General features: G+C 47.2%; 1 protein-coding gene across 7 annotated transcripts in view; it reads left to right on the forward strand.

Moving 5' to 3' along the window:
- Positions 1 to 7,256: 7,256 nt before the first annotated feature.
- Positions 7,257 to 26,554, forward strand: part of SCML4 (Scm polycomb group protein like 4) — a 115,032-nt gene continuing 95,734 nt past the window's right edge. For 4 of the 7 annotated variants that reach the window (XM_077902874.1, XM_077902872.1, XM_077902876.1 and 1 more), the window contains exons 1-2: positions 7,410 to 7,537; positions 16,757 to 16,816. The gene's annotated coding sequence lies outside the window, so the exon portion shown is untranslated. Of the gene's footprint in view, positions 7,538 to 16,756; positions 16,817 to 25,192; positions 25,309 to 26,554 lie in introns of those variants that run through there. The other 3 variants (XM_077902879.1, XM_077902878.1, XM_077902873.1) reach the window with 3 other exon arrangements.

A 26,554-nucleotide genomic window follows, 5' to 3' on the forward strand; every position in this document is an offset into this window, starting at 1 on the left:
AGGCCCCTCCATGTCCCTTGAGCCCCAAGCTGTGTGATGCTCGCTCACCAGCTCCTTCAGGTCCCCTCTGGCCATTTTCCCAAGGCTTGCCTTTGGGCCCAACTTGGTCCTAGAGGGCAAAACTGCCCCTCTCACAATTCCCTTCAGGCAGAGCCTGGCTCTTAACTCCTACCCCACACCATACCACGCATGGCACACACACCCACATGAGCCAAAGGGCAGACCGCAGAGCCCCATTAAGGCAATCACAGTATTCTCTCAAATAACCCATCTGGAGAATACCAATTCCAGTCAAGCCCTCCTCTCCAGAAGACCCCTCATCTTTATTAAAGAATAAAGTACAGCTAAATACACACCCAACTTCCATAATTCTAGCCCCTTAGTCAGCTGGCTGCCTTTCCGCCCTACAAATTCCTGATTTTCACAACCCGGGAAAGGTCCAGAGTCCTCCTGGTTATGGCTACCCATTCCCCTAGGCTCGATAGTTTCTAAATCCCTTTGGTCTTGGCCCTGGCTTCTCATGAGCTCTTTGGTTTCACCTGCGTCGCCCCAGGATGTGCAACTCAGCCCAGCCTCTTCAACAGTTTCTACAAGAAATCCAACCACATCAAGCACTTCACGATTCTGTGGTCTTTCCTGAAGATCTGTGTCTGAGAGCTGTAGCGGTGAAGGTCACAGGCACCAAGCACAGCAGCCTACCATCTCTTCTCCACATCTCCCCCCACCACCACCTCCTACTAATCAGTTGCTTCTTGCTGATTTTGGTCGTTTAGCATCCATTTCTCTAGGAGGGAAACTTCCTAGCTCTTCCATGGAAAAGTCCTAGGAGAGGCTCTCCGTTGTGTTGGATGTCAGTGGGAAAGTATGGCAGCCTGAGAGCAACTGGCAGCCATATTGTGACCATGAGGGGAGCCAGGCATAGGATGATTCAGACCATTTCTTTGGTGACATTACTGAGCTATTGGATCAGCCTCACCTATAGCTCACTAGACACCCTGCCAATGCATGATCTTTATTTTTAAGCCAGTTTGAGTGGTTTTTACTGTTACTTGCTGTTTTACCTCCTCTTCCTTCCTCTTGGCCCAGACCCAGTTTTTTTGAGTTTAGATTCTACCCTAGGTGGGCTTATCAAAGACATGGTCCACACTAAAGTTGGTTCTTCTTAAGGGGAATTCATCAACCAATTGCTTTTTATTCACCCACCAAGGGTTTTTTCGGTTAAAGAGAGTGAAAAATTTCAGACTGTATCATCTGCATTGAGATTCAAGTTTTAGTAACCAAGAGGCCCATCTTGGAGATCTTCCCCCAAATAAGGGGAGACAGAGCCTCGGGTGATTAATGATTTTATTCTAGAAACTGAAAGTACAGGCAACCTTAACAATATATCTAAATGAAAATTTTTTTAAAAAGTAATCATTCTTGGCTGTGCCCCCTGCCATGTCCTTTCTCCTTTACATATGTGTGCACACACACACATACACATGCACACGTGTCTTTCCATAGAAATTGGGGTCAAGGGTGCCTGGGCAGCTTAGTCAGTTGGGTGCCTGACTCTTGATTTTGGCTCAGGTTGTGATTAGGTCATGATCTCAGGGTCGTGAAATGAAGGCTCTGCCCACCTCTCCCTTCTACCTCCCCTGCACAGTCACTCTCTGACACGCTCTTGCTCTCTAAGATAAATAAATCTTTTTTAAAAAGTTAATTAGTTTCAAACAAACATGGCTCAAAGCAGAAGTGATCTGAAGAAGATAATATTTTAAAAGTATAAAGGAGGAAGAAGGTAGGAAATAGAAATCATCCTTTCAATTTTAACAAATTAGGATTTTTTTTTTTTTTGATGACAGACATCTAAAGTCAATCACTTTTTTCAGAGAAAAGGAATAGTGTCTAAAAACTTAAACTAATATTGAGATTAGGTTACTGTCTTTAACCTCTAGTTTCTTTTATTCATCAGCAGCAGTTGTTGACTTCTTGGTATAGAACAGGCACGTGTTACACGCTACAGATACAGCAGAGTACAAGACGGTGCCCCGCCATCTTGGAATTTATGGCCTAGTGACCAAAGAGAAAGCCCCTGCTGTCGTCCCCCTCAGCTCTCCCAGCTGTCAACACATGCCTTGTGTTAGCAGACGCTGCCCCTGGGATGAGGGTCTCTGGGCTTGCTACTACCCAAACTGCCAGACCTTGAGACAAATATTTCCACTAAGTCAATCCCTGAATATCAGCCAAGGCCACAGGCCCAGAGCCACAAAGAAAGGAGGCCCCACCTGAAAGGAACCATGTTTTAGGCCCCAGAGAACTTGAATGAGTCACTCTTTCCTTGGACAGGAGTGATTTTTCACTTTATTCCATCACCTTCCCCCCCTCTTCAACCTCTGGTGTCTTTAGCACATGGCTTTACTCGGACAAGACTATTACCAGCTTGAGGACCCTACAGACTGTGGGAGCCCTTGCGTGGGAAAGGGTAGGGAGTCTGTCCCTGATTTTGTATTGGCTGTGCTGAGTACCCAGTATGGCTTAAAGGTATTAGGAGGTGGTAAAGCCCAGAGTGAAGGGCAGCAAAGACAAGCTTGAGTGAGTTAGGGGCAGCCTTCATGCTTGAAACACTGGCTAAGGCCATGGCCGAATGAGGCCTACAGCCAGTAGGCAAGGATTTTATTTTGATTCCATTGATTAAAAAAGAAATTTGAGACTTACGATTTATGAGAATTATTTTTTTTAAAAATTTTTATTTATTTATGATAGTCACACACAGAGAGAGAGAGAGGCAGAGACATAGGCAGAGGGAGAAGCAGGCTCCGTGCACCGGGAGCCCAACGTGGGATTCAATCCCGGGTTTCCAGGATCGCACCCTGGGCCAAAGCAGGCGTTAAACCGCTGCGCCACCCAGGGATCCTGATTTATGAGAATTATAAGTAGATGTTTGCAGATGTGATAGGAAAAATTTGGATACCAATCAATTGATTCAGATAACTTTTTATTATCACCAAAAAGTGGGTCTTTCTTTGTAGAAAATATTAAAAAGAAAGATTAAGATACTAAGTACTCGTAGTCCTATCACCAAGAGAACATGACTGTTAATATAACTCCAGCATTTTGCAAATTATTATTTTTTTCTAAGTAAGATTCTCTTCTGCATATACTTTGTAACCTTCAGTTTTTCTCTATTGAGAACATTTTTTCATGTCGTTAAATGATCTTCTGTGACATCTTTTTTGGTAGTTTAACATTGTATAATCTATGGTGTGGACCCATGATCCACTTACTTATGTAATCTCTCTTTTTTAAAAAAGATTTTATTTTTAAGTAATCTCTGTACCCAACGTGGGGCTTGAACTCACAATCCTGAGATGGAGTCACATGCTCTACGACTAAGCCAGCCAGGCCCCCCAGCCAGGCGCCCCCAATAAGTAATCTCTTTTTATTGGACTTTGAGGCTATTTCCCATTTACCTTCACTACTGAAAATAGTTTTGTTTTTAATTTCAAAAGATCCCTGCTTGCTTCCCTGCTTTGTTTATACAAAAATCTGACCCTGTGGCAGGCAGGGCTTTGGGCCGAAAAAGACTCAGATTGGAGGAGCCAAGGAGTCTGGCATCCCCTTTCTGTTTTGCCTCTCTCATCTGACCCATCAGGTTAATCATTGGCTGCCTCGATTTCCACTTTGGCAAAATGGTGACATAAGTCTCATTACTTCCATAATCCTGAAACTCTCAAGCTCTTGAATACTTAAGGAAAAGTTGGAGATGAATGATGGGAAGCAAAGCCTTGTGGCCACATGAATGTGGGAGACTGGTCCCCCGTTGCTACTTCAGAAATGGAATCTCAGCCTGTTCTTTCCACATGCCCTCTTCCCCTGCCTCCATCCCAAATTGGCATTCCAAAGCTCTGGGTTGCCAGGTCTTATTCTATGGAGAGAGAGGGTGCGTTTTGTCCCTTAGGTGCCACGGCCAAGGCCACAACAAAAACTGAGCTCTCCTCCAACCCAAAGCCTTGGACTGTAGAACGTCAGCACCATAAGGGACTACAAAGATGATCTAATCCCTATCCTCCTCCCCCCACCACCCCCACCCCGTCCCCCTGTGCTGTTTAAGGAGTGATTTGATCAATGTCTTTGGGTTAATGACAGAGCTGGAACAGGTGCAGTGCCAGGAGGCCATGTGGCCCAATGATTAATTATGTGTCTTTGGGGACAGACTGAGGGTCAATCCTCTATCCAGCGCTTCTGAGCCGTGTGACCTTGGGCAACTTATTAGCATCCCTGTCTCAGTTTCCTTATCTATAAAATGGGGATGGTGTCATAATACTTACTTCATAGGATTGTTACCAAAAAAGGCTGCATGTGAATAGGGCTCCTGCGTAGTATTTCCCCGGCAAATGTTAGCTGTTATTATGATAATATGGGCGGTTTTTGCAGTAGCACCAACCCCCCTGTCCAGGACACAGCCCTCTCCACCTGATGCTTGTGTTGGAGCCACAGCTCTTTACCAGCAGCTGACAGGGATTACTCTTCAAATGGATACCACTCTGAGTAGGTTTGCATTTGGGATGCCCCCAAATTAACCTGCTCCCGCTGGCCGCCTCTCCCTAACCACCAACCCAGTAGCATTTGTGAGGCAAGAGTGGAACATGCTGCTGTGGTCTGAGACAGAAATGTAACCACAGCGCCAAAGAAAATTAACAACATGGCACAGCTAAGCATCCTGATTGCAGCCCAGGTGTGTATAAGACTGAGAGGTACGTTAGCTGGGAAGGGTCCCTTTGCTGCTTAACATACCCCTTAGCTTGGATGCAGCCATCCCACCAAATTCCTTTTCCCTTACGTGTTTTTTAACTTATTTTTTTCTTGGAATTTAGGATTTTTAAAAACATGGATTTTAATTTTTTTTATAAGATTTTATTTATTTATTTGAGAGAGAAAGACTGAACGAGTGGGAGGGGCAGAGGGAGAGGGAGAGAATCTCAAGCAGACTCCATGCTGAGCACAGTGCCTGCTGCTGGGCTCGATCCCAGGACCCTGAGATCATGAGCTGGGCTGAAACCAAGAGTCGGATACTTGACCCACTGCCCCACTCAGACACCCCTGGATTTAATTTCTTAAGGCCAAAGTCCTGGTGCATGAAAAAAGAAATTCTAGTAGATATCTATCTATCTATCTATCTATCTATCTATCTATCTATCTATCATCATCATCTATCATCTATCATCTATCAATTATCTCTATCATTTTTTAAGCAAGACATCTTAGTTAACTTCCATTTTAAGCCTCACTGCGCAGTTGACGTGTGATGCCAATGCCTGTATCCCAGAAACACTCGACTTAAGGACAGGCCACAACAGCACTTCTGGGAGGAGGTGAGGCAGTGTGGAGTTCAAGGATCAGAATCGCAGATTCTCACAGAGCTGGATAGGAAAACTGGAAACGCCTTTCTCTGGGGCAGATTCTGCCAAAGTTCGTTCATTCGTTCATTCGTTCGTTCGTTTGTTCATTCATTCGTTCCTTCCTTCCTTCCTCCTTTCTTCCCTCTCTCCTTCCTTCCTTCCTCCCACCCTCCCTCTCTCCTTTCTTCCTTCCTTTTACAGGATCTGAGAAATATCTTGATGATTTAAGAAGGATTTATCTTATTCACCCAAAGAAGCATTGTAAAGCGAACACTGGTCTAGCGTCCCAGACACCGGGGCGCTTTGCTGATCTGCACACCTCGGGGTTGTGCTGGAGGCTGTGGGAACAATACACGCCGCCCCCGCGACAGAGATGCTGCCGATTGAAATCACCCAGTCGGTCCTATTTTCTTTCCTCCTCCTCTCCTTCCCTCCACCTCGTCTTCCCCCTCCTTTACTGAAATCAGCTTATATTAAATGACCAAAATGAAGAACTCCCATACTTGCCTTCTCCCACCCAAAACAAAATAACAAAATTAGATGATTGAATGAATTCAAGTAGCACATTCATTTCTTGCTCAGTAAGTACAACGCTTGGACTTCAAAGAAATTTATTTCTTTCCTATGTTCACCATTCGGGGAGACAGATTTCTTATTTCTTTCTGATGTGACTCTGCAAATACAGTCAGAAAAACCTCAAATTGTAATTTCTTTTTTGTCACTCTCAGTAACTGTGCAAGCTGTGCCCTGAGCCTTAGTCGGCCCTAGTTCATGTAAGTCCTAAACATTTGCTAAATTTGCTTGTTGCTCATCCCCAGAGGTAAGCCTGCGGGTGGCCACATATTTGTTGAGTAGATGTTTCATCTCATAGGAAATACTTGGGAATAATACTCCAGGATGGGCTGAGTGAAAAGAGTGATGGGGAGTCTTGCTCCACTTTACTAAAAAAAAAAAAAAAAAAAAAAAAAAGGAGAAAAAGTCCCTTTACAGGTATTAATTGATTAACATTGTATAATGTTATACACAGAGAACACAATGGGGTATGGAGGATGAATAGTAGTCTTTTTCCCGGGTGGGGACCATCCTGTCCCATGCAGGCTCTGGTCATGGTCACAAGTGGAGAAATGCTTCTGTCCTGACACACAGACCGGGAGCCCAAGTCCAGGCTCCATCCGCTGACCGTGCGTGTCGTACACAGCTGTACGGTCAACACGTGCGATCATGGTGTGTTCACCTGTGTAGGCAGCCCTCTTCTTATGCCAAAACACACAGTCTCTCCTGCACAGTTGGTGTTACTAGGATTTTTTTTGTTGTGGTTGTTTTATTTGTGCAAAGTCCAACAGTCGCTCCTTCAGATCACCGGTATCCGACAAGACTGGTGCTGGCCCCCACTGCTACAGGACTGGGACAAAGAGATGATGTTACAGTCTGGTTTCTATGGCAACAGAGGAGGGGTAATGAAAACCGAAATGTTGGAAACACCCATTCTGACAATTGTGACATAATTCAGGTTATTACAAGGACGTAACTACCAAAGACGCCGAGGTGTCATTACCTTGCAGCTCATGTCGGCAAAAAGCTCCACTGCACATTTCTCTTAGTTGGGCTGCTAAGAGGAAGGAAACACGAAACACACACACACACACACACACACACACACGCGGGCGCGCCTCGTTTTCTGCATGTAAAATGTGTGTGTTCTTTAAAAGCCAGTGGTTGGCTGGCTTTCCGGACATGATGTGGTCGAAGCTGTCATCGTAATGGAAATTCATTGCTGTAGCTATGGTAAATCGAGTTCTCTGCCCGTGCTGAATGCATTAGTCTAATGAGATGTTTGCAGCCGGAGAGCGGGGCTGCTGGGGACCGACCGTGAGCTCCTAGCGCGGCTGCGGGAGCAGCTTTTGTAACGGTGGCCGGTGGCCGGTGGCCGGTGGCCGCAGGTACCGAGAGCGCCTCGGGCCTCCTGAGCCAGCCCTCCCGGCCCCGCGGAGAGCCCGAGCGGGGCTCTGGCGAACGAGCCGGAGGTGAGGGAGATGCACAGGCGGAGGGGGTGCCACTGACTTGGGATCCTGCTCCTTCTGCTGTCGCCACGACAGGTGACGCGTTGGCTGCGGCCGCCTGGGCCCGGTGCCACGGCGAGTGTCCCGGACCAGCAGGTAAACTTCCCTTCCTCCTGCTCCAGACACGAAGCCTGGTCTCTTAACGGGATCTCAGAGACGAGGCCATAGTCTAGAAGGACAGGGGTCTCGGTTTGGGGCCCAGACACATTCCCTGCCCTTCAACTCCGCGGTGGAGTACGTGGAAAGTTGGGTTCCCCCCACCCACGTGGGATGTCGAATAACTGTTTTTGCTTTTTCGCATGATGACTTTGCTTTGCTTTTGTTTTGTTCTGTGAATTTAGACAGTGTTCTAGGTCCCGGGCTATGCATATTTACTAAACCCTAATTATCAAAATTGACGTGTTGTGAACACGCAAGAGGACTTTTTAGAACTGGATTGCATTATTTATAACCCAGCTGGAATGTTTTATATGCCTTTGTGCTGCTTTTTCTTGATTCACCAAGATAGATGAGACTACTATTTACCGCTAGGAGCTGGCACTGGTTGGTTTGGGAGGAAAAAAATACCCAGGTGGCTATGGGAGTGTCAGGAGCAGCTTTTCCCAAGTTCGAATACAGAGTCACCTCCCTCCCGGGTAGGGCGTTGCGTGACCGGGACCCCGGTGGCATGAAGCTTGGTCTCCAGGAGCTTGCGGAGTGGAACAGGACAGTGGATGAGGGTGGTGTCAGCTGTGTCTAGGTCCTCTGACCCACAGCTGCTGAGGGGCTGAGTCCAGGTTCCTCTGCTCCCTGTCATAGTAATGGGCAGAGGCCTCATGGGGCTGTCTTCAGAGTCTGTGATGGTCCTCAAGAGGGTTAGACACCAGTAGCCTTCTGAGACGGTGGCCCTTGGTTGGGCTCAGAGCCCAACTTGAGAAAGCCACCCAGGTGCTTCGAAATTGAGATGTTGTACACTCTTGTGGTTTTCTTTCTTTTCAACCAGAGGAACCATTTTTGAAGAGTGAGAGGCAGAGTTGTTTTTTTTTTTTTTTCTCAAGACTTAAAAAAATAAAATAGAATATTTGGAGCAAAAGCATAAAAATAACTACAAAGGAATTTACAGTGTGGTAAAGTAAACTAGCAAGGGGCATGATATTTGTGTGGAGCGTTTTTCGTGTTGCTGGGTAGGACCTGCCTGAAGAAATGAGGGGGGCCCTGGCAGGAGCCCCTGGGTGGAGATTACCTAGAAAGCCGCTGGTGATCATCTGAACTCAAATAAAACGTTGACATAGACGCTTCAGTTTTAGGGAAGTGGATCGGTGGCTCCAGATCTTGACCTTTTAAACCTATGTGTTTAAATGGATATATATATATATTTAATGTGAATAGGTTTTCTTTAGCTCTCTACGTTGTGTGTGTGGACAGCCTCTGTAACGTTTTGGAGAATCGGTCAGTCTGCTTGCTTTGTGGAATTACAAGGGCAAATCCCACAAAAAAAAAACAGTTCTTCCGTGTGTAACATGTTTACATTTCTTTGTGTCACCAAAATCACTTTTATGTTGCTGCAAAAAAAAAAAAAGAAAAAAAAAGAAAAAGAAAAACGGAAGAAAAAAAGTAAATGAATGATAATAGAAAGAAAAGAAAGCAGCAAGAGAAACGGGGAGTACATCGCTTGGGGTCATTGGTTTGCTTTTGGTGGTGTGTTTTCAAGGCAAGTGAAACCCGCAGAGGCAGTTTCACTTTCTGGTCCTCGGGCCCTGGGGGCTGGGGTCGCCGGGTCCCAGCAGCAGGTGACTCCGGCCCACCAGGGCTGGAACACAAGTCACACTCACGGGGTGGGTGGGGGGGTGCGAGAACTTCTATGTGGCAAACTCAAAACCAGGAACGACTTCTTCAGTGTTAGGCAGTATTTGCTGCTTCTAAAAATGCAAGCGGTGCCCTCAAAGCACAAAGATCCAATTTAAACTTTTTCTTTCTTTTTTTTTTTTTTGCTGGAAACTTAAGATGAGGGGACAGTGACGAGCAGATGGCCTCCCAGCTCTCCCCGGGGTGGTGGGGCGATGCATTTTCAAATCTTCACTGTTGGGTCCCAAGTACTTCCAACCGGGCTGCAACAGGCTGCAACAGGCTTAAGGCGGCGGCACTGAGGCTCCCCGGGACGCGAAGAAGGGAGGCTCGGAGAGCCTGGCCCTCGGGGCGTTTGCGGGGGGAGTTCCCGTGCAAGGGGTTCTGCAGAAGTGGGGACAGGGCGGCGCGGCCCCGGAGGATGCATCACACACACACACGCGCACACACATGCACACATGCACACGCGCGCACACGTGCACACATGCACACACGCACAGTGCACACACATGCACACGTGCACACGCGCGCGCACACACGTGCACACCCGCACCTGCGCACGCACACTCTCGGGCCCTCGGGCTGCGCTGGGTCCCCGCAGAGGGGAGGCGGGCAGAAGCTCGGCTTCGGCTCCCCCCCCCCGCCCCCCCCATCCGCGGCCCCCCGGGGAGGCGGCATCAGAGTCCCAGCACCGGTCGGTCGGGGGCCCTACGCTCCTCCTCCACCCTCCACCCTCCACCCTCCACCCTCCACCCTCCACCCAGCCCTCTGCTTCCCGTGGGGGGGGGCGAGCGAGAGAAGAGGAGGGAGGACGAGGTTAGCCTCTGCCCAGCTCCCTGCCCAGCTCCCTGCCCAAGGGGCGCGACATCCACCGATTTGCAGCTGAAGTTTGTGCAAGCAGTAGCCCCCCCCCACGCCCCCCCTTTTTTTTTTTTGGCGTGAGCATCCGTGCTCCCCCGTCTGGGTGGGCACCTTGACAGGGCTGGGAGGGAGCTTTGTTGGAGAGCCTCCCTGGACGTCTTCGTTCAGCCGGCTCCCACAAGGCTGCTGGGAGGTTTACACGCTTTAAATTTTATTTATTTATTTATTTATTTATTTATTTATTTATTTATTTATTTATTTATTGCCTCCCGAGGCAGACAGGTGAGGAGAGAGGAGGGGGATTAATAACAGCCCCTGGGAGAAAAATCAAATGGTTTGATGCCGTATATAACGTAACAGAAGCCGCCACTGTGTCTAGTAAATTACTCTAAATTTTAATTAATGAGTCACAAAAGCCACACCATAAGCTTTAAAAAATTACCCCTTTATCAATAAGGTGATAATTAACTTTCTCTGGAATTAGCAATTCTCTCAGCCCCCACGGGCAGCAGGCAGCCTAGGAAGTTCTTTGGAATGCTGCCAATTTTAAACAATTGGTCTTTTGGCAGATCTACCGGATTTTAATTCAAACATCCATTGTGACATTCTTCCAGTGTGGTTCAGAGACCCTCAGGATCACCCAAACCGCGGAAAAATTTCCGAGATGGAAGGAGTGGCTCTCAAGGTTTGGGGTGGGGGAGGATCTGTCACTTTCTCTTTCTTCATGGTCCCCCCGCCCCCCCCCCCCCCCCCCCCCCCGCATTTGCACGAGCGCCACACTCCAGTCTCGGCTGTAAACCTCTGCTGGCACCTCTGTGTGAACTGCTGTGGCGCCGCCTGCATTTGCTGGTTCGCGCAGCACTGGGTCCCGATGTCCTGGCCGCAAGCCCACGGGGTTCTAAGTGTTTTTCATTGTTGTATTCATCTCGGTTTCAGTTCTGGCAACGGTTCTTCCCTAATATTTCTGCAAACCCTCACCCGCGGTTTGTCAGATGTTGAGATTTAGATTGAAACTCAGAGAAGAGGAGCTGCAGGCGCAAGGGCCATTTCGGTTATGCTCGCGGCTGATTGAAATTTGGCTTGTTCTGACCTACACATATGCACGTTGGGGATTTCAGAGCAGCTGGCTCCACAGTGACCCCAACCCCCCCCCCCCCGCCCCACCACCACCACCGAGCTGCTAGGCACTGGTGGGCGACATTCAGGGGCAGCCTGATGAGGGATGCTGCTGTTTGGCCACAGTGGCCAGAAGGCAAGTGGTGTCAAGTGCAAATCACCCCTCCAGAGGTCAGTCCCCCCGCCCCCATCCTTCAAATGTTACCATTAGTGGGGCTCCTGCTTCTTTCAGCCAAGAGCCTGGCCAGGATGGCACGCTGGTGACAAACTTTGCTGCTGGGTTCCGCTGGCAGTGTTGACACAGTCAAGAACATCCTTCAGGAGGGTGGGACGAGGGGTGAGACAGGAGACGAGCAAGCAGGATTTGTGCATTTGAGGATAAATCAGCGCTTTGCAATCAAAAGAGGCACTTTGCCACCACCAAGGAGATAAAACACCTCTTGCTTCTTGCAATGATTACCTTGTGGACTATTTTAGAACAGAAAGGAATTTATTACCCACCGGCAGTTCTCACTTTGTGTTAAGCTGAAAATCACTCCACTGAGTCTGTGTGACACCCCGGAGTAATGGGAGCATATTCTGGGATCCACACCATAGGCTTCCCTGCGGTGGCTGTTGTTACTCGTGGCCAGTTGTGTTTCAGAGAGAATCTGGTGGCACAGAACCCTGCGCCCTCTCCTCTTTGCTCTCCCACCAACTCAGGCATGGTCCACCTGACTTTTTATTTGTGGGGAAGCAGGTGTGCATTCCTTTTTCAGCAGCCGCACTGGTCGATCACGTAAGCGGACCTTGTTTCCCGGTGTCGCTCATGTTCGGGAACGATCGCGGACTCCTGCACACACGGTGCCAGCCCTTTGAGGAAGGGGCTTGGCTGAGGAGTGTCGGCTTTACTTTCTCCATGAGGCGCACGATACAGAAACGGAGTGGAGCTGGCCGTCACGAGAAAATTGATGTGCCAGGGAAAAATAGTGTCAGTGCTGTGCTGTGCAAGGTGGTGACGTTGTCTGGTTAGCCCCGTGATAGTGACTCAACTTTTGGGAGCTAAATATTTGGTAACAAAAGCCTTTGCCCTTTTTTCTGTCTCTGTGCTGATCATTACAGAGCAGAAAGCCGTCATCGTTTCAAAACAGAAACATACGGCTGGAGATTAATCCCAAAGGAACATGCAGCTTTTCGGGAGGCTGGGTGCTAACCTTGGGAACAAACACGGGGCTGGCCGAGCAAAGGATTACCCTCACCGGGTTGCAGTCCAGCCGTCGGAAAATGGCACGAAACAAAGAGGTGCTGGGATAAAACCCACAGGAGAGAGCCTGTTCCATGCCCCTTCCCATGAGTGCTTGGCCATCTCTCTCCCTCCCACATCTGCTGGTGCCCCTCAGAAGGGACTGTAGGGCCAACAGGAGCATATGGCTGTCAGCTTATAGACCTGCTGGGTTGTTTCCTTTTGGATGGAAGGAAAGGTTTCCTCTTTCCTCTTTCACATTTGTCCACAAGTCATCCTGGGACATTATCATTCTGATGAGAAAACCAGGGTCCAACACCAAGAGGTCTGTTTTTCCCTGGTGTCTGGAGCTGGGCCTGGGCCCCGCCGCGTGACCCATGTTAACAGCGCAAAGGCCATACCTGAGGGTGTAGGGTGTGCCCTGGACGCAGCCTTCGAGCTGGCCTGCGGCTGGTGTCAGGACTAATCCTGTGTGACAGGCAACTGTGAACAAGGACAGGAAGAACTGAAGAGGACACCACAAAGTGAAAGCCAGCGTTGGGGCATTGATGCTTTTTGTTTTGGAGAACAGGATTTGGAGGTCATGTAATGCAAAGAATTCCTTTGGCCCTGTTTCTGAACTATTACAAGCTGATAGGGTTCATTCTCCTTCTTTATGGCCTTTTGAAAAAGAGCCTGACTACCTTTCTTCACTGTCCTTTGGGATTCCCAATTCCCTTGCTATTGAGAAATTATGGTGAAATCAGGACTTCATCTAACAATTAGCTATTAAAATATGCTGTTCATCCCAAAGAGAATAACTCGAAAATGTCATGTGAGGCACGGGGCTTATTGATGAGTAAAGAACGCCACCCTGGGAAAAGATTTCTGTCATTTTTCAGTCTTGAGAGTTGTATCTTGCCGTTGTTGCCTGTACTGGGGGAATTTGCCATGAGGTTTGGAGGTCAATACAGTTCGTGACTGTCTGTGCACTTCCCCTCATGTTGTGAACATAACATAATATAATCCCTTTCAGATGCCGTGAGATGCTCCAGCATATTTGATTGTATCCCTCGTAAGAGCTCATTTGTAAAAATGCTTCAAGTGGATACTACCCACAGTATGAAAATATAGCACTTGTTTTGAGTGTTTGTAACATGATTAATATTAAATACTTGACATAAATAATGAGGGCAAACTGTATGGTGCGGTTATACCGGTGCCTGATATGGAAATGGTTAATTGGTCCCACAGTGAGACCTGTAACAATTGCGTGATGCCTTAATGAGACCAAGTGAATATAAACTCTCTCCAGGGAACTGAAGTTATAAAGCCAGGTTGGGTGTGATGTGTGTGACAATGTGTGGAAGCCAGTGATCTGTAATGGTATAGAGGACTGGTCTTTTCTTTCTATTGCCCGTCCTTTCAGTTAGGAGTCATTTGTCATGAACCCAGGAACAAATAAAGGGACCGAAATTCTCTGTTAGCAGAATCAGGAAAAAAGACACTCAGAAAAGTTTGTCTTACAAACTTATGTTTCCAAATCAGCCCCTGATCTCTGCTAAGGTCAAGTACTGAGTTTCTACTAATTGGTTTGAGATCAGAGTAATGTGGAATAAACTGGAACTATAATCACTTAAAAATATATATTCCTGGGCACAGATTAGGTCACTGTTTTTATGGACTATATTTAACATTTTCATACCTGAAGAAAAAAAATTCCGTGGGACCAAAGACCTGGCTGGTCCTTGTAGGTTTCTGACAGCGGAGAGCGTGGGTTATACTGCTTCTCGGACAAAGTCAAGCAAACCCAAGGCCTCCTTTGGCCAAGATTTCCCGTGTTCTGCTTGTGCACTTGGTAGATTATCAGTTTCCAGGAAGTGTTCTTTCTTTTCCCCAAGAATACAGATTTAGGACAGGATAAGAGGAGTTTCCATTGGGACCATGGCATCTCTTAAGTTCCAGACCATTTTCAAGCCAGTTCACCCCTCCTGTGTAAGCTGCAAGGTTACAATATAACCAGAATAATGAACTTGAGGGAAAAACATCTGACATTTGAAGGGACACGTTAAAAGCAAAGACCTGTTCTCCGAGCAGTGGTCTTGGAGTGATTCCTAGATTCTTTAGATTAAATGGATCGTAAAGGTCTTCCTCCCAGGGCAAGCCTCAGCCTCTTCTTCCCTGGTGTCTGCAAAGGATGCAGACAGCCCAGCCCCCATTCTCAAGATGCTCTCCCTCTTGCCTTGCTGAGGACTTCAATAGTTAGCAGGGGCACTTTTCCCTCCAGAACTTCCCCCAGCTTCCTCCACTTCTTCCTGGGGGCTACTTTTGACCTCAGCGATGTATGGAATAAATATAAATGGAGCAGCATGGATTCTGAGCAGGGAAAGCCAGTTGAATGGTCACCAGTGTGACCCAGGGTGTCTATGGTGGCAGACCTGGGCCTCCCTTCCTCCCCAAGGATGCTCTTCCCTGTCAGTCCCCACTGCCAAGCTCCAGTGCTCGGAATGGGGCAAGTGCTCAATAAATATTTGCTGAATGAGCGATTGCACGAATGATAATGTCAGGATGGGTGGAGGCAGCGCAGTGTCGTGGAAAGAACATGCCTAATCTTTGGTGTCACCCCAACTTTATTAGATCACGGCATATAATGTTTTATAAGTTTTATAACACCCCAAAGGTTATTTGGGTTAGTGTATATAAAGGTCAAAGGAAACAGTATATGGAAAAGGGCTTTGTAAACTGTAAAGTGCTGTACAAGTGGTAAGAAATACATGTTCCCATTTTTTGAGTGTCATATGCTCAGGGAAGCTGAGAGAAGCACTAATCGTGCTTTATCTTATTTATCTGACTTAAACCACACAGGAAGTCAAAATGAGGACTATTTTTATCTCCATTACACAAGTAGGGAAATTGAGGCTTACGTTAGATAACTTGTGGAGGGTCACATGGCCATGTGAAGTCTTGCCTTCATTTTTGAGAAGCCAGTGGGGCGTCCCTGTCTTTTCACCTGTGAGGGCCGAAGAGAAAGAGCTCTTTCATGCCTCAGAGCCAGCTGCTCCTGCTCAGCCCCGGCCCGGCTGCTCCCAGGTCCAGCAGGTTCCAGAAAGGAAATGATTCCCCCCGTGTTTCCACTTGGAAAGGCTTTTTTTTTTTTTTTTTTTTTTTTTTTTAATCCACAGCAAACTTCTTTTAAAGCAGTGGGCTTTCAGTCCCATCAGACTCAACCCTCATTTTTATGACCAGCATTTCTGATGCCCTGTTTACAGTCCCAGAAAATACAGCCCACCCGCACCCACAATCTAAGAAAAACCAGTGTAATGTCACAGTTGAAATGAAAAGAGGAATAAAGGCAAAGTAACTTATAATTACTTCGGGCGCAGGCCCCCTGCTCTGGATGCCAGAATGAGGGGTCAGGTGCTTGACATCCGCTACCCAAAGTGCGGCCTCCCCCAGTGCTGTCTGGTGGCTCGGATGACACAAGCGGGTCCTGCTGCCAGTGACATGATTTTCCCAAAAGGGTAAAACCACTCTGAGTATTCCGAGCAAAACAGTCTGCCTTCGATTTCTGTATTATTTGCATTCTTGGAAAATAAAGCAGATATTATAGCTGAGCAGCACTATGTAGTTCAAATGGAGTTAGGTCTAGGTTTCACAAAAACAAGGTTTTCACTCCTGTGACCATCTGGTGAGACAGCGCTTCATTATGCGGGGTAGCCCGTGGGCCCAGCATCCCTGGTCTCTGCCCTTGGTGGAGGGAATTATGGTAACGCTCACCCTGCCGCCAGCATCGCGCCAGGTGAGACCATATGGGCCGGTTTCCAGAACGCTCCTCTGCAGGCAGGGCCGCCACCGCCGCTGCGCACCTGCGGATCGGAGCGTGCCAACCCGCCAGGAATTTCACTTTCTCCTACCTCCCCAAACACCTGATTAATTAGAGTTTTTAAAAAAATGGTGCAAAAAAAAAATGGTGCTATTTTGCCATGATTGCTAAGTAGAGGCATTTCAAATATATTGTGGCAGCAATTTCAGGGGGTAACCTTCACATTCTCTAAAGATGCCCGTGGTGGATTTCCTCTAAAAACGGTGGCTTTGAGCCTGAGAAGACCTTTCCTATCGTGTTTCATTCTCCTTCGGATTAGGCTTAGGTTTTTATCCTAACTATAGTATTTTAAAAACACTTTTGTAAAACCCCCACTGTTCTCTGGGTTTGCTTCAAAGCATTACCGGTTACCAAGGGACCATGATGATGTAGGCTTGGTACTAGTTATCCATACAGTAGTCCTGGACTGTATCATTATTCTACTTCACAGGCAAAAACCTCAAGATTCGGTCAATTTAAGCAGAGAGTTTCAGTGGCTCAAGGTCATCCGGTAAGTTCTACAACTGATCTCGAAGTCAAACCCATGCCTTCACTCCAGTGTGCCTGTCCCCTGTGACAGTTCTGGATATATGGTATGCACTTTTACCCGTGATGTGGAAATCTCATGTCTAAGAACTTTTTTTCTTGTTGAGCACATAAAAATGGAGTAGAGGAATAAACATGGCCACAGATTCTTTGGCATCCCTTCCACGAGGCTGTGGGGTCTGATTCCCTTCTCCTTGATTCTGGGCTGTTCTAAGTGACTTGCTTGGCTTCTAGGATGTGGCCAAAGGAATGTTCCAGGACTGACATCAGGAGTCTTCCAGTTCCACTTGGGACTCCGAATGCTCACTCTTGGAGCCCTGGAGCCACCACATAAGACATAGATTGCCCCAGGGCTGCCCCATGCTGCTGAGAGCCAAAGCTCTGTGGAAGCCCCTGGACAAAAAGACAACAGAGTAGGGATGGGGTGGGGAGACAAAGAAACAGGAAACATGGAGCTGCTAGATTTGTGGGTCCAGAATCCACCTTGGAAGGGGATCCTCCCATCCCAGCCTCCCCAGCTGATGCTACACAGATCAGAGAAAAACTGTTCAGTCCAACCTTCCCTGAATGCCTGACACACAAAATGGTGAGACGTAACAAGCCACACATTTTGGAATAGTTCTGAGTGTAGCAGCAACTGATAACCAAAACACACATTAATGGCACTCTTTCCCTTGTATTGTGTATTGTGCATTATTTTTGATGCCTAAGAGAGAAGGATTTTCTACTTTAAAAGGAGGTGAGATTCACTATAAAATATAATTGATCTCTGGGCACCTGGGTGGCTTGGGAGGTTTAGCGCCTGACTCTTGATTTCAGCTCAGGTCATGATCTCAGGATCCTGGGATCCAGCTCCACATCTGGCTGCGTGCTCAGCAGGGGAGTCTGCTTGAGATTCACTCTCTCCCTCTGCCCCTCCCCACACACTCTCTCTCTCTAATGAATAAATACATCTTTAAAAAGATATATAGTTGATCTCCATTTGCTAGGAATTGAAATGAGAGATAGTTTCATTCCATATACAGTTACTGTCAGAAGTATGTGTTTTCAGGACTATTTTTTTTAATAAGTGCACATTTAATTTTACAGTTAGTTTATATATTTATGTTGTTAACAACAAATACTTGATTTGAATTTATGAATATGACATGAAGTTGGATTCAAAATGTATTTATTTCAATAAGCCATTTAAAAAGTATTAAGTTGGGATCCCTGGGTGGCGCAGCGGTTTGGCGCCTGCCTTTGGCCCAGGGCGCGATCCTGGAGACCCGGGATCGAATCCCACATCGGGCTCCCGGTGCATGGAGCCTGCTTCTCCCTCTGCCTGTGTCTCTGCCTCTCTCTCTCTCTCTCTATGTGACTATCATAAATAAATAAAATTAAAAAAAAAAAAAAAGAAAAAGAAAAAAAAATAAAAAGTATTAAGTAAATGCAGTATAGGAGGTGTTTTAGGGTTATTAGGTGTATTAGAGAACCAGGACCAATGGGTTAGATGGATGGATAGACAGATAGATAGAAATTTATTGTAAGGAATTGGCTCATATGATTATGGAAGCTTAAAAGACCTAATGTGTAGTCAGCAAGCTGGAAACCCAGGAGAACCAGTGGTGTAGTTCCAGTCACAGGCTTGAGACCCAAGAGAAGCTAATGTTTCAGTTTGACTCCAAAGGCAGGAAAAAGTGGATGTCTAGCTCAAAGGCCATCAGGCAGGAGGAGTTCCCTCTTACTCAGCTTTTTTTTTTTTTTTATCCTACTCATAGGTTTTGAATTCATTGGATGAGGCCCACCCACATTAGGGTACTTTACTGCTTTACTTAGTCCACAAGTGTTAGTGTCATCCAAAAATACCTTCACAGATACACTCAGAATGATGTTGGACCAAATATCCGAGCACCTCATGGTCTAGTCAAGTTGACACATAAAATCAGTCATCATAGGAGGTATTCAGATATTACAAATTTTGCAAAGGTTGTACCTAAGGGATCTGAAGTTTGGTAAGTGCTGTTTTGAGCCCTAGGCTGTCCACATCTTTAATCCAAGGGTTTGGAGCTAAAATCCCAGGTGGCATTCCTCATTCATCCATAGAGACGTGATCCTCTGAGTCCTTCCCATAGTGTCTCTTGAAGTTATCCTTTGGTTGGCAGAGCAGCCTTTGAGAATGTCCCTGTTGGTGAAGCTAATTCTGAGGAAGTTGTGCTATCCTTTAGACTTCTGGCTGCCCTCTCCAGAGTGGCCATCTCCCAGCATCCCACAGCTGGCCACCATGTTTATTGTCAGTTCTGTAGCTGCAGTTCAGGCTTCCTGCTGGCTCCCATGCAGGATCATATGTCACAGCAGGCCCAGTCCTCCAGTGAGAGAATGTCTGCCCTGAAAGTCAGGGTCACTGATATCCTGTCTCCCTAGTTAATGTTAAGTATGGCTCAGTGGTGACAAGGAGCTCAGATGTGATGTATATGATATGACATCATAGGAGCTATGATAGGTCCATGTCTCATGGCCACGAAGGCAGCTAGACATTTTATGTCCCCCTCTGGGCCATGCTCGTTTAGATGATACTATGTGGCACCATTAATTTCACTTACCCACTGTCCACTCTCAGTGAATTTGTGTCCAAACTGCCCTCAAGGAGCAGGACAAAAAATCTTGAGGTCAACAGTTTTATCTCTGGCTTCTTTGGCTTCAAGTGTCGGCACCTCAGTGGAATGGAAGACGACACATGTTTTTCTTTAAGTGGGTGCCTTTTGATGAGAACATTCTGGGCAGCCCTCAGCTTACACAAAGGGCTACAAATCAGTGCAACTAGTTCTTGCCCTCAGCTATCTTTAGCTGTCTGAGAGAGGGGTCGAAGCTTCCATGCCATAATGATGATCCATGGTAGGACTAGAGAGAGGAGTAGGGTAGGCTGATTCAGAAGTAATATGAAGAAGAAGCACAAAATACAATAAAAACAAAAAGTTTATAAAAACAAGTTGTATTTATTTGGATTATGTATTTGTAGGATGAAAACAGGTGATCTATTTCCCATGCTAAAGAAGAGAAGGTATTCATAGTGTCTGCATTAGTTTGGTAGGGCTGCCATAATAAAATACCAGATGCTGGGTGGCTTAAACAACAGAGATTTATTTTCTTATCATTCTGGAGTCTAGAAGTACAAGTTCAAGGTGCTGGCCATTTGGTTTTTCTTGAGGCCTCTCTCCTTGGCTTGTAAATGCTTACCTACTTGCTGTGTCTTTACATGGTCTTTCCTCTGTGTGTTTGCACCCCTGGTGTCTCTCCTTATAAGGACACCAGTTCTGTTGGATTGGGACCCCACCCTTATGACTTCATTACCTTTTTAAGATTTATTTATTTGAGAGAGAGGGACAGAGTGCAAGCATGAGCAAGGAGGTGGGGGGGGGGGGGTTGTGGACAGGCAGAGGGAGACAGAAACCCAAGCAGACTCTGCACTGAGCACAGAACTTGACACAGGGCTCGACGAGGGCTCGACCTCACGACCCCAAGATCATAACCTGAGCTGAAACCAAGAGTTGGATGATTAACCGACTGCCCTTGGTTTGGGTTCCTCACCTGATAGTAGTGATGGCATCAAGATTGCTGTGTGAGCCTCCAGCGCGGAGGCCAACGGCCAAGTAGCTAGTGGCAGGGCTCAGCCCTATCAGCCCAGAAATAGCCTCTGCTTGTGAACTGCCCTTGCCTGCTGACCACCTGAGCATGGGCCTCGCATAGAGAGCACTCCTTGCGTATTTTCTAGATGGACTGAAGATATATGGACAGAAAAGGAGATGGATCCCTACGTGAGGGGGTTAGGTACCCGAAGGCTTGCTCGGCTAGCTCCATGGCTTCCAGGTTGGAATTTCAACTATTTTAATGACCGTCTCCACCCACATGTTCCACAGGCACCCTCAACATTTCCAAAGCTGGACGTCTCATTTGTCTCCTTCCCCACATCTTCTCCTTTATTCTGTCTCCACAGAAGCTATCACTACAACTTCTCCAAGATAACAGTTTCAGAATCCCAAACTTGCCTTACCCCGTGCCTTCCAGTTGGAAATCCTAATTGATGATGCTTTTCCAAAAGAGTTGCCTGTACTTCCCCCCCTCCCCCCTCCATTGCCCTTGCTCAGATTCTCACGAACACTTTCCATCTGGACCAGAGCCATGGCTTCCAGATCCACTTCTCTGCCTGCAGCACCCCACCCCCCACCCCAAGCATCACATGAGGTTATCTTTGTAGGACACCCATACGCTCTAGCCACTCAATTGCTTAGAAATCTCAGATAGAGGGCACCTGGGTGGCTCAGTGGTTGAGTGTCTGGGGGGTAAAATACGCCTTCTAGGGCCCTGAGGGCAGAAGCCAGACAGACCCAGAGCAGAAGGAGAGGAGTGGAGGGAGATGTGCCAAAGTAACCTTAATTCTGCACGGGAAGCACGAGGCTAAGGTGCTGGGGACCAAGGATGCTTATGTCCCCCTCGGTCTGTAATTAGTTCGCGGCCATGTCCCCGGCTGTTGCATTTTGGTCGACGAATAAAGAACTAACTGTTCTTTGAAATAAAAGAATAACTGTTCTTTGAAATATATTTTTTATAAAAAAAATAAAAGGTATACCTTTTTTCTTTTTTAATGAGAAAGCAAAACAAAACCAAAAACAAACCCTGAATTTCCATTAAGAAGGCAAAAAAGACCTTGAAAACTAGCACGAAGGCCCTGGTCATGGTGCAGGAGCAGAGCGGGAGGCATTAGCTTGCAGTCGGAGCGGGGGCGCAGGTGGGACCCCGGAGCGCAGATGGGACCCCGGAGCGCAGGTGAGGAGGCAGGTGGGCAGGTGGGCAGGTGGGCAGTGGCCCCGGGCCTGCTCCCCTGGCTCTGTAGATACCCCGCCAGCGTCCTACAGGGAACTGTGCTGATAAATATGACAATGACGCCCTACTGCGACAAGAAAGGCTGACGTGGCATTTTGCTAATTTGTGTTCTGCATTAGCAGGGAACTTTGCAACCCCTGGGCCCTGAAACAGGAGCGCGCTGGTGGGCTTGCAGGCATTTTAATTAGAGGCCTTGGGAATATCCGTGTGGGACCCGGCCGCACAGAGTCTACCCAGGGCCTGCTTTGCTTCCTTGCCCTCAGCAGCCATGCAAAGGCCTCACCGGTAGCAGGGACCTGGGAGGGGCGAGGAGAAGTTTCTAAGAGGAGGAGGGCTCCTGGTGGGCTAGCGTCCAACACCAATTAGCTCCTGGGCTGTCAGCACCCACAGCCCTTGTTTGAACAAAGTGGTGGGCAAAGATGGGCAGAAATGGCTTGCCCCCATGATGGATCCCGAAGCATTTTTAAAAGGCTCTTTTTACTCTTGCTCCTCTTTCATGATTTGGCTGAGACACGAGGCGAGAATAAGCACATCATAAATCAAAAGCTGTTAGCATACACGACCCCTGAAATTTATGGGTATTAAGCAGAGAAAGCTTAGGAACATTTCACCAAATAATTTTCCAATCCCCTAAGCCTCGTTTAAATTTCCCTCGTCTCCATCCCCTGTTGCTGATGCACATTTACTGCACAGGAGCATCTGAGCCCCAGGGTGGAAGGAGCCCCCTCTTTGCCATCAGACAGGCTGGTTGATTTTTACGAGGTTGAGCGCAAAGCGCAGCCGGGCACAAGGCCACATGGGCAAAGAGCCAAGAAGCACAAGAAAGCCATGGCCAATGCCCTCCGGTTGGTTGTGCAGCCTTGGAAATGGCAGGGTCTCTCTGTGCTGCCCTCCTTGCCATTTCTTTCACCTTTAGCCCTGGGGCTGGAGCAGGGGAGCTTCAGTGGGAGACAGTGGGCCTAAGAGTAGGTAAAGGGCCCACGGCCAGGCCAGGATGGGGACTTAACAGTGAAGCCAGCCTCTTCTGTGACGGCTCAGGGAAGTGAGTGCCAGCGCTAAGGCCAGGCAGGCAAGGTGCAGAGCAGTGGGCCCATCAGAGGCCAGCCTGAGGGGACAGAGCCACCCAGTTATGCCCTGGATGGTGGGTACTGAGTCTCACTGTGTTCATGGAGAAGTAGACACTGATTAGTGGCATTACTTCCATTTATTAGTCAACTTGACAAATAATAATTGAGCCCCTCTGGCCAAGCAGGTAAAGGCAGCAAGCGTCCACCAGGGCCAGGAGTGGGTCTGCAGTCCTCCAAGGATCAGCTCTTCCAGAGAGCCTCCTAGCCTTCCTCCAGTTCCTGTATTGACTATTGGAGGGCCATTCAGGTCTGTACCTCAGTCCCTTGCGTCCTTAGGTTGGATTTTCACTGGTGTGTGTGTGTGTGTGTGTGTGTGTGTAGTTGTGTTTTCTTCTCAATTAGGGCAAACCCTGAGGACAGCTACTACCTTGCACATGAGACTCTGTGGTATACCACTGGTGTCCAGGCAGCCTAGTCCTTGCCTCCCAGCCCTGTCACTGCCTCAGTGGTTACGTTGCCTCTTTTCACCTGAGTTTCAACCCTCCCACTGTGAAAATGCAGACATTAGCACCTGATCACAGGTTGCCATGAGGAGCAAATGAGCTGTTTCCAACACTTTGTATATTGCCTGGCTCACAGGGAATACACAATAAATTGAAGCTAATATGACTGTGTCATTTAGCACGTGGATGGTCAACTGAGCCTCTGTTCATTGTCTAGTAGGAACAGATCTTATTTGACTGTCTTTCCTTCTTGAGTTGAGAAGGGGCCCTCCAAGTTAAAAGCTGTCTGGGAAAAGTAGAGAAGGTGGTAGGCATAGCACCCTTGGTTGTGTCACTTGGTCCTGTGATAAACCTATTTTATTCCAGGAGGAAAAGACAGAAAAGGAGCCCATCCTTAGCCATTCCTTTGAAGCTGATGGGAATATACATGATTATCTATCAAATAACCGTGGCCTTCTCCATATGCATCCCTGGGCTCTCATGCTCTCTGATCCCCCCGCCCCCACCAGGCCTGGTTCTCCCCGGAGATCGTGTCTGTCCAGTTCAATGCTATTGTCCTTATTCTAATTAGGAATATGATATTTCAGAACTAGGCCAATTTCTCATTGGGTCTCATTGCTCATTAAGAGCACTGCCATGTGCTCTTAGATCTGAGGGCCTATAAAATAGCTCACCACATATGTGCAACTTTATGTCACTCTTCACTGAGCTGAGTTGGAAAATTTATAGTTTAGAAGAATGGAATCAAGTTGAAAATGTGGCTTTGGCTGGATCTGGGCATAATTGGGGTTTTCAGGTGTAGTTTGGCAGCTTGCATCTAACAGAAACATCAAGGCCCATAAAATCAGTCCAGTGTCAGAGTTTCAAGGTGCTATACTAAATATTCCTGCAGTGCCTTCATCCCTCATCCTTTTTTTTTTTAAATGAGGGTATCAAAATGGCAGAGCATACTGCTTTAAAAAGGCCACAATCCCAATCTTCCTCACAATGAGTGAAGAGCAGACTGTTGAAAAAGGTGCTGATGTTTTCTTAATATTTATTGATATCCCTGCATTTTAGGCACTTTCCTGTAATAGACAAAAGAGTAAGACATGGTCTTAGTCTTCAGGGAGCCGATGGAGTACTAGAGGACTCAGCAAACATTTTCTGTAAAGGGCCACAGAGCAACTATTCTATGTTGGGGGACCACATGGTTTTGATGGTGAGGCCCACATCAGCAACTCCATGTGTTTCCCACAGTCCTCACCTCTCCATTCCCCTTCCTTTCCCTCATGCCTGCTGGGCCCTCTCTTCTGTTCCCAATAACAGAACACCTGTAAGACAGACACCAATAGCTATAGCACAAGCAGATTGCAAGGACAAACTGAGTTGATGTGTGCAAAGCCCTTGCTCAGGCTCTAGCTGTCACTTAAAAATGTTAGTCTGCGTCCCTCTTGTCCTTCCAGATGAATCTGAGACAGCAAAATCCCTCTTGTCTCTTCCAGATGAAACCATCTAGCCATGCCCCAACCCCAGCTCAGACCTCTTCTCCAAGACCTTCACCTACTCAGCTCTTTCTCTCAAACACCCACCCTACCCCTCTGTCTTGCTCCACTTTGCCTGCAACACACTTAGGTCTCTTCTGTACAAAGATAGATTTAAAGAAGGAGGAGGAGGAGGAAGAATGTGAAGGGGAAGAAGAAATCTCTATCTGACCTTACATCCTCCTCCAGCTACCATTCTTTTTCTCTTTTACCCAGTATCTCCAACTGCCTCACTTTCTTATTATTTCTCTTTGTTCATTTCTGTTCCTTCTTTCTGTTTTTTCCTTCCCAGAGACATACTGGGCTGTGGAAAAGGAGTGCTTTAGGGTCAAGCACGCATCTCCACAGTCCTGTTTGTGGTGTCACAGGCCCTGGGCAGCTTACATGGCACCCAGTTACTCATCTGTGAAGTGGGAACAGGGAGGCTGACTCCATGAGGGGATTATGAGAAATCAAGTGAGGTGATTGGTGAAAGGCACCTTGTCAGGGCTCAGCATGTGACAGGTGACACTTAAAGAATTCTGTTCTCTTTCCCCTCTACCAGCTGTTTAAGGAAAGGCAGGGGTCTCTGTCCTTGGGGAAATGGGGAGGAAATGGATAGGGACTGTTTTTTATTCCAAAAAGTATCTACTACGGTCCATCAAGTTGGGGAGACATGCCTAGACATTCTCTTTTCTTTTTTCTTCATCTTTGATAAGACTTGCAAAAAAAGTAATGTGGGATTCTAGTCATGTAAAGATGGGTAAGCACCCAGGTTGATTTCATTTGTTACTTAATCACTCTACTCGATATATATTTATTCAGCATCGGCTAGATGTTTACCCCTGTGAAAGGCCCGGCGGTCCCTGCCCGAGAGAAGCTCTCAGTCTGACTGGGGGTACAAAGAGCCTGCCCTCAGCCTAGATCACAGAGAGGTGAGGTGAGCAAGGCAAGCTGGAAGTGTAAGCCTTGTCTTGATCCTCCTCTAGACACATGAAGACTTATTCTACCATAGGAAGGGAAGAGTGGACTTCCCCATCCAGAGGGTAAGAGGAGAGAAGTTTCTGGGAGGCAGAGTTCAACTCAAGATTAGGAAGAGTTTGCCATCAGTCATCTCAGCAGTGGAGCAGACATGTGCAAGCAGGAACCAAGGCTTGGGGGTGAGGGGGGTGCAGAGAGTGGGGGGAATTAAATGTGATGGGCGGGAGAGATGAACTTGTTCCCAGCCCATGCCCAGGTCATGCTCCCCCTACCTCACCCCATGCAGAGGGCTGATGCTGCCTCTCACACCTCAAGGTCCCCTCCCCCAAAAGGGCTGTGTCTCCAACTTAGTTCACGGCTGCCTCAAGAATTCCAGTTTTGCCATGCTTTTTCCCTTTAAGGGATAAGAAAAAAAAGGGCGGGGGGGAACAATTGGATAATACCTTCTGGTAGCAGGATTTTACAGAGCTAGCCAATGTTTAAAATGAAACGGATGTGTATGTGCATAAGTGTGTGTGTAGGCATGGTATAGAGTACTGTGATTTCATTCCAAATGTTATTATTCCAATAATAGTAACCATCTTTATAATTATTATAATATAATTTATTTTTATGTACTTACCTGTTATTATTTTATATTTAATTATATAATTAAATTAATTAATTATATAATAGTAATTACTATTATTCCAAATATCAGGTCTGTTGGGAATGCTTTAAGAAATCACAATTTGTATGTGCCCGCATCATCTCCTATGTCCTCAGGTACCCTTTGGGTACACTGAATCTG

Source organism: Canis aureus, chromosome 7, assembly GCF_053574225.1.
Source record: "Canis aureus isolate CA01 chromosome 7, VMU_Caureus_v.1.0, whole genome shotgun sequence".
Taxonomy (NCBI): Eukaryota; Metazoa; Chordata; class Mammalia; order Carnivora; family Canidae; genus Canis; species Canis aureus.